At 44.3% G+C, this 11,295-nt stretch overlaps 1 long non-coding RNA gene and 1 pseudogene across 1 annotated transcript; one reads left to right on the top strand and one right to left on the bottom strand.

Moving 5' to 3' along the window:
• On the bottom strand, positions 1,798-2,620 carry LOC100627818 (annotated as a pseudogene).
• LOC110261087 lies at positions 1,911-9,060 on the top strand. The gene is made up of 2 exons (XR_002344879.1): positions 1,911-2,030; positions 8,267-9,060. It is a non-coding gene; the product is annotated as an uncharacterized LOC110261087 (long non-coding RNA).

Here is an 11,295-nt window from a genome sequence, read left to right on the forward strand (position 1 = left end):
CCCATCTCATGGTTCCTAGTCGGATTCATCAACCACTGAGCCACGATGGGAACTCTGAATTCTTAGCTATCTTGCCTTATTCATAAAAAAAGCTTTTAAGCTATGAAATGCCAAAAGACAAAAGGCCCCAAACCTGAGCTCCTGTAAATCAGCAGGCAGCCTTAACCATATCCCCTACAACAAGGCTCACACTGAGCTTTGATGACACCAATGCCTCTCCCCCTTGGTATTTGCATGAAATGTTAAGAAGGACCACTGGAAGTCATTTGTTTAGGATCTGTATTTTGTAAGATATCCTCATAGATGCATGACTTGTCTCTCATATTAAAGAAAGTCAGTGCAGCATCATCTAAAACTCTCTTTGAATAGCACATTTAAGGAAACTAAGCCACGAGACGGTTGTATTACAATTTAATCTAAAACTTAGAAACGACAACAACCCTCTAGATTTCTAGGAGGAAGCTTCTGCACGCCTCTGTATGCAACTCTGTAGTGTTGCATTTTAACCATATTGTGGATTTTACATCGTGACAGGCCGATTTAGAATTCCCAGGCAACACCTCCAATTATATAAAATGAAGCAATTTTGAAAGCTTTGTGGAAAGTTGTCATGCTCATGATAAAAGCCCTTTTTCATGGGCAACTTTGGACTATAATATATCAGGTGGCTGTACTTTAAAATGTTGGTCACTGAGTGCCATGGACTTTGACCTGGCTTCTACTCCTAAAAACATAAGTTTTATCCCTTAGGCAGACACAATTCCTTCCACTTCAAAAGCCTCAACTGTGTTTCTTACAAAGTTTAGATTTGTTTAACCAACTGCTTTCTGCGGGACAAGACCCATGGTAACAGTGAGTTCGACTATTACACAATTATGCTAATATTTTATTGTCAAAAGCCCTTTCTAAGAAAATATAAGTATGGCTTCCAATAGGAATGTTATACCTGGATTTGGTACCAAGCTCACAGATTTTAGTTTTGCGAAAGGAAAAACAGGCTTTCAGGTGCAACAACAATTTGTAACCCAAACTTTAATCCCAAGGATTCTCACGAAACATATTTCAAATGACAGCATGAAAAAAAATCTTGCACAGTAACTCAAAGTTCAGCTCTACAGGGTACCCTTAAACTGGTAGACATTAGCATCTCGAATAGTCTCAAATTTTCAAATAAAGAATGTTACGAAGAGCTATGTATTCATACATAGCAACTGCAGAAGGAGCTTAGGACCTAAAGCAAAAGCAAACTAATTTTCCTGAAACTTCTTAGGTTCTACACCAACTGGACAATCTCTTGTCTGGTAGGAAGACTAGTGGGATTTTTAAACCTCTAATCTAGTAGTTTCATGGTGCAGCTTTAGCTTTTACCTGCTGGTTTGTGTTCACAGCAGCTTTTAAAGACTGCTTGCTCATCTACAGCTGCACACCGTATCCCAGCTCTGGAAAGTCTTTTGAGTTTTTGCCAGTTTTGCTTCCATCATATTGAATATCACAGTATAGCTGAGCAGGAGTTATAGGTTTATTATCAGTCTATGCAAGACTGAAAAAAAAAAAAAGTCAAAACAAATTCCATTTTGCTTAAGGGAGCATTGTAAAATAACAATTCTTGGTATTACACGCCTCATAGGATCCATTTCAGACCATAGAGAATTACATTTTCATGCGTCACTGTTCCAAGAGACAAATGCGAACAGCTAAACCATCTTAAAAATGCACCATGCTTAGGAAATCTCAAACAAAACCTGAATTTTCTGTACATGCTCCTGTCAAAGGAAGTTATTTGCTGTCCACCACTCCTCTTGCAAACTGGTTTTTCTATTTCCTTTCATTTGACCTAGATGGGCTATGAGACCTAGAAAAAGACCAGGACGGCTTGTGATTTCTCTGCAGAGAAAGTGACCTCTCTCTTCTCCTATCTCTAGAAAGGGACCTGCTCCGGCTACAGGAGAAGCTTCTCCGTCTTGGAGATGCACGGCAAGGTGGAGGACTCCTCTGACAACCATCTAGAGGACGATAACCCCAAGAAGGAGGTGGGCCACGATATCCTTTTTTTTTTTTTTTTGTAATAATGATTTTTATTTTTTCCATTATAGCTGATTTACAGTGTTGTGTCATTTTTTGCTGCACAGCAAGGTGACCCAGTCACACCTATGTGCACATTCTTTTTTCTCACATTATCCTGCTCCATCACATGTGACCAGACATAGCACCCAGGGCTGGGAATTTGGGGTTAATAGATGCATACTATAGCCTTTGGGATGGGCCACGGTTTCTACTTCTCTTTTCACCCTTAGACAGCTCTGCTCTTACTCAGCCGCCACGGCGTGTTCTGTTCTCCCATCCAGCTCTCAGAGGGCGTTAGCTGCATCTTGGGGGAGCTTCACCACAAGCAAAGCCAGGAGGGTTTCTAGCAACCTATCCATTCAGAGTGGTCCATAATAGCCAAAAGCACGTTGCAATTCAGTCTTGTTACCATGGTTTCCAAGATTACCTACAGAAGCTTTATGGTCTGATGGACAGGAACCACGATGCATTTCGAGATCTTAGGTAAGAAGTGCAGAGACTCAAATCCATGCACCCTCAGCTGGGTCTTCCCCCTCCCTCCCGCCCGCTCCCGCCAATGCTGTCCCCAGGCGGTGTCTACGAAATGGTGGCTGTTTGCTTTTTCTTTTTTCTTTTTTATGGCCACACCCATGTGGAGGTTTGAAGTCTAGGGGTCGAATCCGAGCAGCAGCTGCCAACCTACGCCACAGCCACAGCGGCGCTGGGATCTGAGCCACGTCTGTGACCTATACCACATCTCGTGGCAATGCCAGATCCTGAACCCACGGAGCAGAGCCAGGGATTGAACCCATGTCCTCATGGATACTAGTTGGTTGGGTTTGTTACTGCTGAGTCACTACGGGAACTCCTGTGTTTATCTTACTTACCGTGAAAATGATCTGACATGCTCTGAATTTCACTTCATCCTAGATGTTGTTTCATAGTTTGTAGGTTTAGATTGCTTTAAGGTATCTTTCCTTTTTGTCCGTTTTTTATTTTTTCGTGGTTTGAATCTAAGAATATAACGACATTCTATTTTCGAATTTGGAATCTTTTTATGAACGAGCCCTGTGTACATGTATAGGAAGCTGACTGTTCACTGGCTAATGTTCTCCATTTACGCCTTAACACGTTTTGCTTTGTTTGTTTTACCATCCGTTTCTCCCACTAGAATGTAGTATCAATGAGAGCAGGAAATTAATCTTGCATCTGATCATTGCCTGCTGATTCTATCTCACTTATCATATATCATCCTGGGCTACTGTCTTTGCCTAATTCTTTGATACTGAATTCTGTCGCTTGATTAAGTGTTGAGATCCCAGTTACCATGGTCTATGTTTGTTGGCTGCTTTTCCACCACGAAAGACATTTTTATTATATTCATCGGAACATGAATTTACTGTTATGTTTGTATGGTCTAATGGTTTACCATTGATGGCGATTTTATCTGCCGCTGCTTCTTGCCGTGCCATCGATGTAATGACACGATGGTGATCCCTCTGCTTTCCTTAAATTTCTGCAAACATCTTAGAATGTAGACCTTGCTAAGCCAGAGGTTGGCCTCTGCTTACCTGTATGTAACTCCTGTAGCCTGTCCATGGCAAACTGTTGGATTTTGCTCTAGAGCGAAGTCCAGTCTTGCTCATGGTGTTAGAAGGCTCTCTTCCGATTTACACCTTCAGCCTCAACGTCCACCCCAACCTCTGACCTTAGATGTCTAACAGGCATTTGCATTTGTTTCCTGGAGTTGCTGTGACAATGCACCACAAACAGGTGGCTGAAAACGACAGAAATGTCTTGCTGTGCCGCTCTGGAGGCCAAAAGTCCAAAGTCAAGGAGTGGGCAGGGCCAGCCTCCCAGGGCCTCTAGGTAGAATCCTTGTCTCTGCCAGGTGGTGGCCACTAATCCTTGGCATTCCTTGACCTGCAGCTGCGCCCCTCCAAGCTCAGGACACTAGTCATGTTGGGTTAGGGATTCCCCTAACTCCAGGGGTAGTATCCATGAGGATGTGGGTTTGATCCCTGGCCTCGCTCAGTAGGTTAAAGGATCCAGCCTTGCTGTGAGCTGGGGTGTAGGTCGGCAGCTACAGCTCTGATTCCACCCCTAGCCTGAGAACTTCAATATGCTGCAGGTGGGGCCTAAAAAGATGAAGTAATAATAATAATAATAATGAATAAATAAAATAGACACTCTCCTCCACTTAGCATGTTTTGCTTTCAGACATTTTGTGTTTGTTTTACCATCCGTTTCTCCCATTAGAATGTAGTATCAATGAGAGCAGGAAGTTAATCTTGCATCTGATCATTATATCCTCAGGGGCCGGAGCTGTACCTGGCATACCATAGGTGCTCAATAAATAGTTGCTGAATTAAGGCAGGCATGGATACCTTGGCAGCAGCGTCCATTTCCCTATTAAATTGTTGAGTAGAGCTCTGAATCAGAATGAACAAGAGGAAGGTACAGGGAAGTGTGTTTAAGGGGCGTGTGGGAGGACAGCACAGGCAAAGGCCCTGAGGCCAAGAGCGTGCTTGGCATGTTCGAGCAGCAGCGGGGCTGGCCAGTGTGTCAAGGGGAGTGGTAGGAGATGCTGTCAAAGAGATGGTCCCTTTCTAGCCGGTGATCTTCTGGCCACCTGGTGTCCGTTCCCTGGCTGTTCTAAGGGTTGCCTTCTCATTCCTGAGTGGTGGCTTCGATGTCACCTTATGTCAGAGCACCCACAGCATTTTTCATCAGCGGTAAATCTGTTTACCTCTTTCGTGTCGTGTCCTACTACCCCAGCGGGCACATGGGTGCTACGCAGGTCAAGACCCAGTTTGTTTGACGGCTCTGGCTCTCCTGGGACCTAATAGGGTGCGTGTTCCCGCGAGGGTTGGTTAAGTGAATGAACAGAGAGAACCTTCTCCTGGGAAATGAGTCCCCCTGGGAAGTTTCATTCGGCGTATAAAGACATGTCTGTCTTTGGCGAGGAGGCGAGAAAGAGGAAGAATGAAAAAGGCAGCCGTATCTATATATGTCTCTACCTCCCATACTTATTGCAAGTAGCAGAGTGATATTTCTGGCGTTCTCCTGGGGGACATTTCTCTATTCCCATGACCTTAAAGCATATCCCTTATGAATCCTGAGGCTTTGTTTTTTTTTTCCCCCTCTTACAGCACACATCAAGTTTTTACCCAACATATTTTCCCAGTGTCTCTTAATTTTCTTTTCACATATTCTTCATAGCACTAACCTTATAAGGCACATAAATTTGTCTAGTTCTGCTTTAAGCAAGAAAAAAAGTAAACTGTCTACCGCTAATAAGTATATCAATTATCTTTCTTAAGTTTTTTTTTTTTCCAATTCTGCATCTACTTATTGTGTGCTTACTATATGCAAGGCATTGGCAGACTCACAGTCTTTGAAAAACTTATGGCTACCCAAGAGGACAGGTGTTGGGGGGGAGAGTGGGCTGGGGCTTTGGAGTTGGCATAGGCAAACTGAGGTCTGTGGAATGATTGGCCAACGGGGCGGGGGGGACCTGCTGCAGAGCTCAGAGGACGCTGCCTAATATTCTGTGGTCAGCTATGTGGGAAGAGACTCAGCAAGTGAATGCATGTGTGTAGATGCACAACCGCATCCCTTTGCCGTAGAGCGGAAATGATCACGACCTTGAAAATTAACTAAACTTTAATAAAACTTTAAAAAAAGGGAGTTCCCCTCGTGGCGCAGTGGTGAACGAATCCGACTAGGAACCATGAGGTTGCGGGTTCGGTCCCTGCCCTTGCTCAGTGGTTAACGATCCGGTGTTGCCGTGAGCTGTGGTGTAGGTTGCAGACACGGCTCGGATCCCGCGTTACTGTGGCTCTGGCGTAGGCCGGAGGCTACAGCTCCGATTCGACCCCTAGTCTGGGAACCTCCATATGCTGAGGGAGCGGCCCTAGAAAAGACAAAAATAATAATAATAAAAAAAAATAAAAAAAGGCCACTGGGCAAGGTCTGGGGGTCGTGGGGTTAACCAGGCAGGAGATACCTGGTCCCTAGCTTCCCAAAGCTTATGTTCTGTTGTGAGAAATGTATTCTCGCTAGAAATGATTGAATGACAACGTACATGCATGTATGATGCGAGGAAGTGTCTTAGTCTTAGGCATCAAGGAAATGGTCTTTGCTCGTTGTCTTTCTAATGATCATTCTTTCCTCTTTTTTTTTTTTTTTTTTGGCTTTGCCGAAAGCAGGTGGAAGTTCCCTGGGCCAGGGGTCAAAGCTTCGCCACAGCAGGGACAGCCACACAGGAAATCCAGGAATGCATTTCAGGCTCCTCTTCCTCCCTAGCTCATCCTCCAGTCGGGCAGCGGTTTGGAGATTCCTTCCTGCAGATCCTCTGCTTTTCGTTGTTTGCTGCTCCTCTTTTAGACCCTGCCCCAAATTCTAGTGACTTGTTTCAAGTCGTGACAAAAATAACGATCCCAGCACGTGCAAGGCTCATCCCAGCCCCCAGACCTCTGCTCTGTCTGTCCACCACCGCTCCCTCTGGAACCATGGAAGCCTGCCACTCAGGTCCAGCTCAGGACGACTTGGAGAGTAGTCCATAGACGACAAGCTGCAAACTAGTTCCGAAACTGTTACTGGTCTGTGATAAGATAAGCAGAAAAATAGAGAAGAGCCTTTTTGGCAATTTAGCATTAGCCCCCAGCCGAGCACGTGACTGATGCTTTGGTCCCGACCAAGCAGAGAGCATCCTGAGCGCTGTTGAACTCACAAGATGAGTTGGATGTGGCCTGAGCTGTGCTGCAGCCCTGAGCAGGAGGACCACGTGTTGGCTCATGATGGATTGGAAATTCAAACAAAAGTGGTCCCTCACCAAAGAGCCTTTGAGCATCACGGCTCTAACCCCTATCAATTCTTCCCTCTTGTGAGTAGCTTGGGTGATTTAGGTGGTATCATGTAATCTTGTGCTGGAACTTGTATTTTTTTTAAACTTTATTCTTGTTGTGTCATTTGTGGAGGAAGTTCCCTGGCCAGGGATTGAACCTGCACCGCGGCAGTGACAACGCCAGGTTCTTGACCCTCTGACCCACAAGGAAACTTCAAGGTCTCGCTTTCTCGCTTGTTTTGCAGGACCCATGAGGACAAAGACCATCCTTTCTCCTCTTTCTTTTTTCTTTTTTCCTTTTTACAGTGGCACCCGAAGCATATGGAAGTTCCCAGGCCAGGGGTTGAATCACAGCTGCAGCTTCGTCTTATGCCGCAGCTTGCTGCAATACCGGATCCCTAACCCACTGAACAAGGCCAGGGATTGAACCCACATCCTCATGGATACTAGGTGGGTTTGTTACCATTGAGCCAGGACAGGAACTTATTTTATTTTATTTTATTCCATTTTATTTTATTTTATATTTTGGCCTTTCCTGGGGCATGCAGAAGTTCCCGGGCCATTGGAGTTCCCGTCGTGGCGCAGTGGTTAATGAATCCGACTAGGAACCATGAGGTTGCGGGTTCGGTCCCTGCCCTTGCTCAGTGGGTTAACGATCCGGCGTTGCCGTGAGCTGTGGTGTAGGTTGCAGACGCGGCTCGGATCCCGCGTGGCTGTGGCTCTGGCGTAGGCCGGAGGCTACAGCTCTGATTAGACCCCTAGCCTGGGAACCTCCATATGCGGCAGGAGTGGCCCAAGAAATAGCAAAAAGACAAAAAAAAAAAAAAAAAGTTCCCGGGCCAGAGATCAAACCCAAGCCACAGCAGCGACAATGCAAGATCCTTAACTGCTAGGCCACCAGGGAACTCCTAATAACTTATGTTTTAGAAATACAAAGTCAGGGAGAAACTTCAGGCAGAGTATTGCAAGGAACGTTTATGGGCGCCTGTTCTGTGCCAAGCATGGTGCCAACTGCATTTACGTTTATTTTTTCATTTAATCTTTGTACCATCTCTTCAGAGGTATAATTGCAGGTATAATTACCACCATTTTGCAGATGAGGGAAATGAGGTGTCAGAGAGGTTGAGCAACTTGCCCAAGGTCACACAGCTAGTGAGTGGTCTTGGTCTGACTTCAAAGCCGGTGTACTTTTTCTTATTGCCCTTATTACGCAGTAACAGCATTTATTGCTAAAAGGGAATGTTACTGGATTGAAGAAAATGCATGTACTCTGTCATTTTTTTTTTTTTTTTTTTTCTGAAAGAGCTTTCTTTGCCATTGTTCTCATGTCTTATATTTCCATTAAGGCTTTTCCCCTATATGCTTTTATTTCAGAGGTTGGTACAAGACTATGCTTCGTCCAGGCTGCCCTGCAAATTACAATTCCAGCTTTACCTTGGCCTCTCCTGGGAGAAGACCGAGACAAAGCCTTCTGTGGCTCTAATTAGGCTGTAATTTGGCCTCCGAGCCGTGGAGGTCGGGATATGCAGCTTTAGCAGAGATCTGCGTCCTGTCTCTGGGAACAGTGGCTTTGTTAACATGCTTCTCTGGTGTGTCATCCGTCTCACTGTTTCTCGTATGGGGTTTTCAGATGCTGCTCACTGGTTCTTTGGGGATAGTTGTTTTTTTAAAGCGTTTTTCGCAGTCTTCAAGGTTTGATTCTTTAAGGATGCATTTCCTAGTGTTTAACTTTATTGGTCTTTGGCACTTATTTGGACAATGTAGGAGGCCGAGTTAGAACTGAATTGCTGTTTAGATGAGACAAAGGCGCATTTATGATTGACTAAGATACTCACACGGATTGTTTAATTATCTTCCAGAACATACGTGTGCAATTGTAGTCCTTCGGATGTATTTTGGGAAAGGGAACTGACTACTTAAAGGATAAAATTTGAAAGAGGTGAAATGGAGATTTTCATGGGGTTTGAATCTCTGGGTCAAAATCAGGTCTATACCTTCAAAACAACTTTTATGTTGTCTTTAAAAACAAGGTTACTAGGAATTGTCTGTATTCAATGTGTGTGCTTGGATCCTTAACCAATTCAAAGGACCTGAGATGATTGAGAAACCAATGCTGTCTTACGTACTGCGTTTATCTTGAGGTGATTCAGAAATTAAAAGTGAAAACAGAACAACTGTGATTCAGGACATTTTTGTAAGGAGGGAAAATACAAGGAAGGAAAAAAAAGTAAAATTCCCCTCTTTGGAACTTACGTGGTCTGCAGAAAAATAGTTTACTCAGCACGGTGTCTCCAAAATACATGCGTATATATGTATTTCAGTCATTTTTCTTTAGCCAAGTATCTGTCACCTCACTGGTGCTTTAATTCCTCACATCTAATTGGTGATCAGAACCCTGAATTCTGTTAAATGAAGCTTTTAATCTGTCCCTTCTTGTCCAACCCAGCTGCCCTGCTGCTACTTTGACTTCTCGCCTTTTTTGTTGTTGTCTTTTGTTTTCTGGCCGCCCCCCCCACGGCCTGCGGAAGTTCCAGGGTTCAACCTGTGCCACAGCAGTGACAATGCCGCATCTTTAACCCAATGAACCACCAGGGAACTCTGACCCCCCCCCAAATCTTCCGTCCGCCAACCTGCCTTTTACACAGCTGGCACAGCCATGGCTCCTTCCTAAACATACCTGGTCAAGTCATTCTGCCACTTAAAATCCTTCTGTCTGTATTTCACAGAGGAAAAAAAAAAAAAACAAAAAAAAAAACCAGTAGGACAAAGACACAAAATAAAGATGGGGACAAGACAAAACACAGAACCTCCCTTCTGATCCTGGCCTTCCTGCCTCCTCATCGCTGGTATTCCAGCCTCGGGGACAAGCCAATTACTCTTGGGCTAGTCCTTTTGATCCCAGGGTGCTGTTGGCCTAGAATGTTCTTCACCATCCCCTCCCCTTCCTGAGTCTCAGAGTAGGTTTTTGCATCATCACCTCCTTGATAATCTCTTCCCTCCCTCCTCTGCTTCTATTTCACCCCAAGCCCAGTGCGTGTTCACTCTTGACCTAGGTTGCATACGTTTTAATTATTCCATTTGTATCTAATGCTTGTCTTTTAATAGCGATGAGACAGGTGGTTGAGACCTTGGGCTCTGAAAGCCTGGATGCCGAGTCTGGCTTTGCTATTCTAGCTGGGTTCCTGGGCGAGTCCCTTAAGCTTCCGTCTGAGCATCTGTAAAATGGGAGGATAACAAGAGCATCCACTTCCGGGGCCTGGAGTGAAGATTCAGGGACTCAACTCGATGCCTGTAAACTCTGGTAACACTCCCTGGCTGTGACAAGCTAATTGTCACATAGCTCATTTTGTGAGGAGGCCATTATGTAAACGGCAGAGATCTTATTAGAGAAATACTTTATTTTAAAATTATTCATTTAATGAGGTTAATTAAATGCTAATAAATAAATAAACAAACATTGCTGTATTCATTTGTAAGATAAAGAATCAGACCATGTTAGAATCAGTCACAACAAATTGCTCTTTGTTGGCATAGAGCTCTTACTCAGGAAAAGGAAAAAAATCTTTTTTTTTTTTTTTCTTTTTAGGGCTGCACCCGAGACATGCAGAAGATCCCCAGGCTGGGGTTGAATCGAAGCTGCAGCTCCTGGCCTGCCCACAGCCACATGGGATCCAGGCTATGTCTGCAGCCTACACCATGGCTCATGGCAACGCCAGATCCTTAATCCACTGAGCAAGACCCGGGATCGAACCTGAGTCCTCAAGGATACCAGTTATATCCTTAATCCGCTGAGCCACAACAGGAACTCCAGGAAAATGTTTTGAAATAAAGGAATTGTCTACTTGGGCAGACAAGTTTAATGCGGTTCTTGAACTTGAGTAATTTTCTAGTCGGAACCTTGACTGATTGATGGATTATCTACGAAATTATTGAACTCATTTACTCGGTTTCTGAAGAATCCAGCGCACAGATTAAATTACGTTGCTGTCCAGGGCACAACCAGAAGTGAGAGGTAAAGCCTTCTGCTACGGGTTCCTCGGTCAGTAGTGATCAGGGAATGGCAATTTAGTTTTTCAGTTTCCCCATGGATGCGTCCACTGTTGGCCGTTATAAATGGTTCTGAAATGAACATCTTTTATACCACACTCTTGTGCATCTTTAATGATCTCCTTAGAATAAATGGATCAAAGCTGAATGATCGGATGAAAGGGAGTGACTGAGTCTTCGTATTATCAGCCAAAGAGATTCTTATTCCTTTATGCTCTTACCGACAGTGTTTGAAAACGTTCATTGCCTCCATATTTCTGCTATCAAAGAGTATTTGTCTGGTTTTTTTTTAATCTTTCCTAACTTCACAGGCAAGGAAAAAAAAAAAGGGAAAACTAAGAAAATATAACCAGCTC

This window comes from Sus scrofa, chromosome 6 (assembly GCF_000003025.6).
Source record: "Sus scrofa isolate TJ Tabasco breed Duroc chromosome 6, Sscrofa11.1, whole genome shotgun sequence".
NCBI classification, from domain to species: Eukaryota; Metazoa; Chordata; class Mammalia; order Artiodactyla; family Suidae; genus Sus; species Sus scrofa.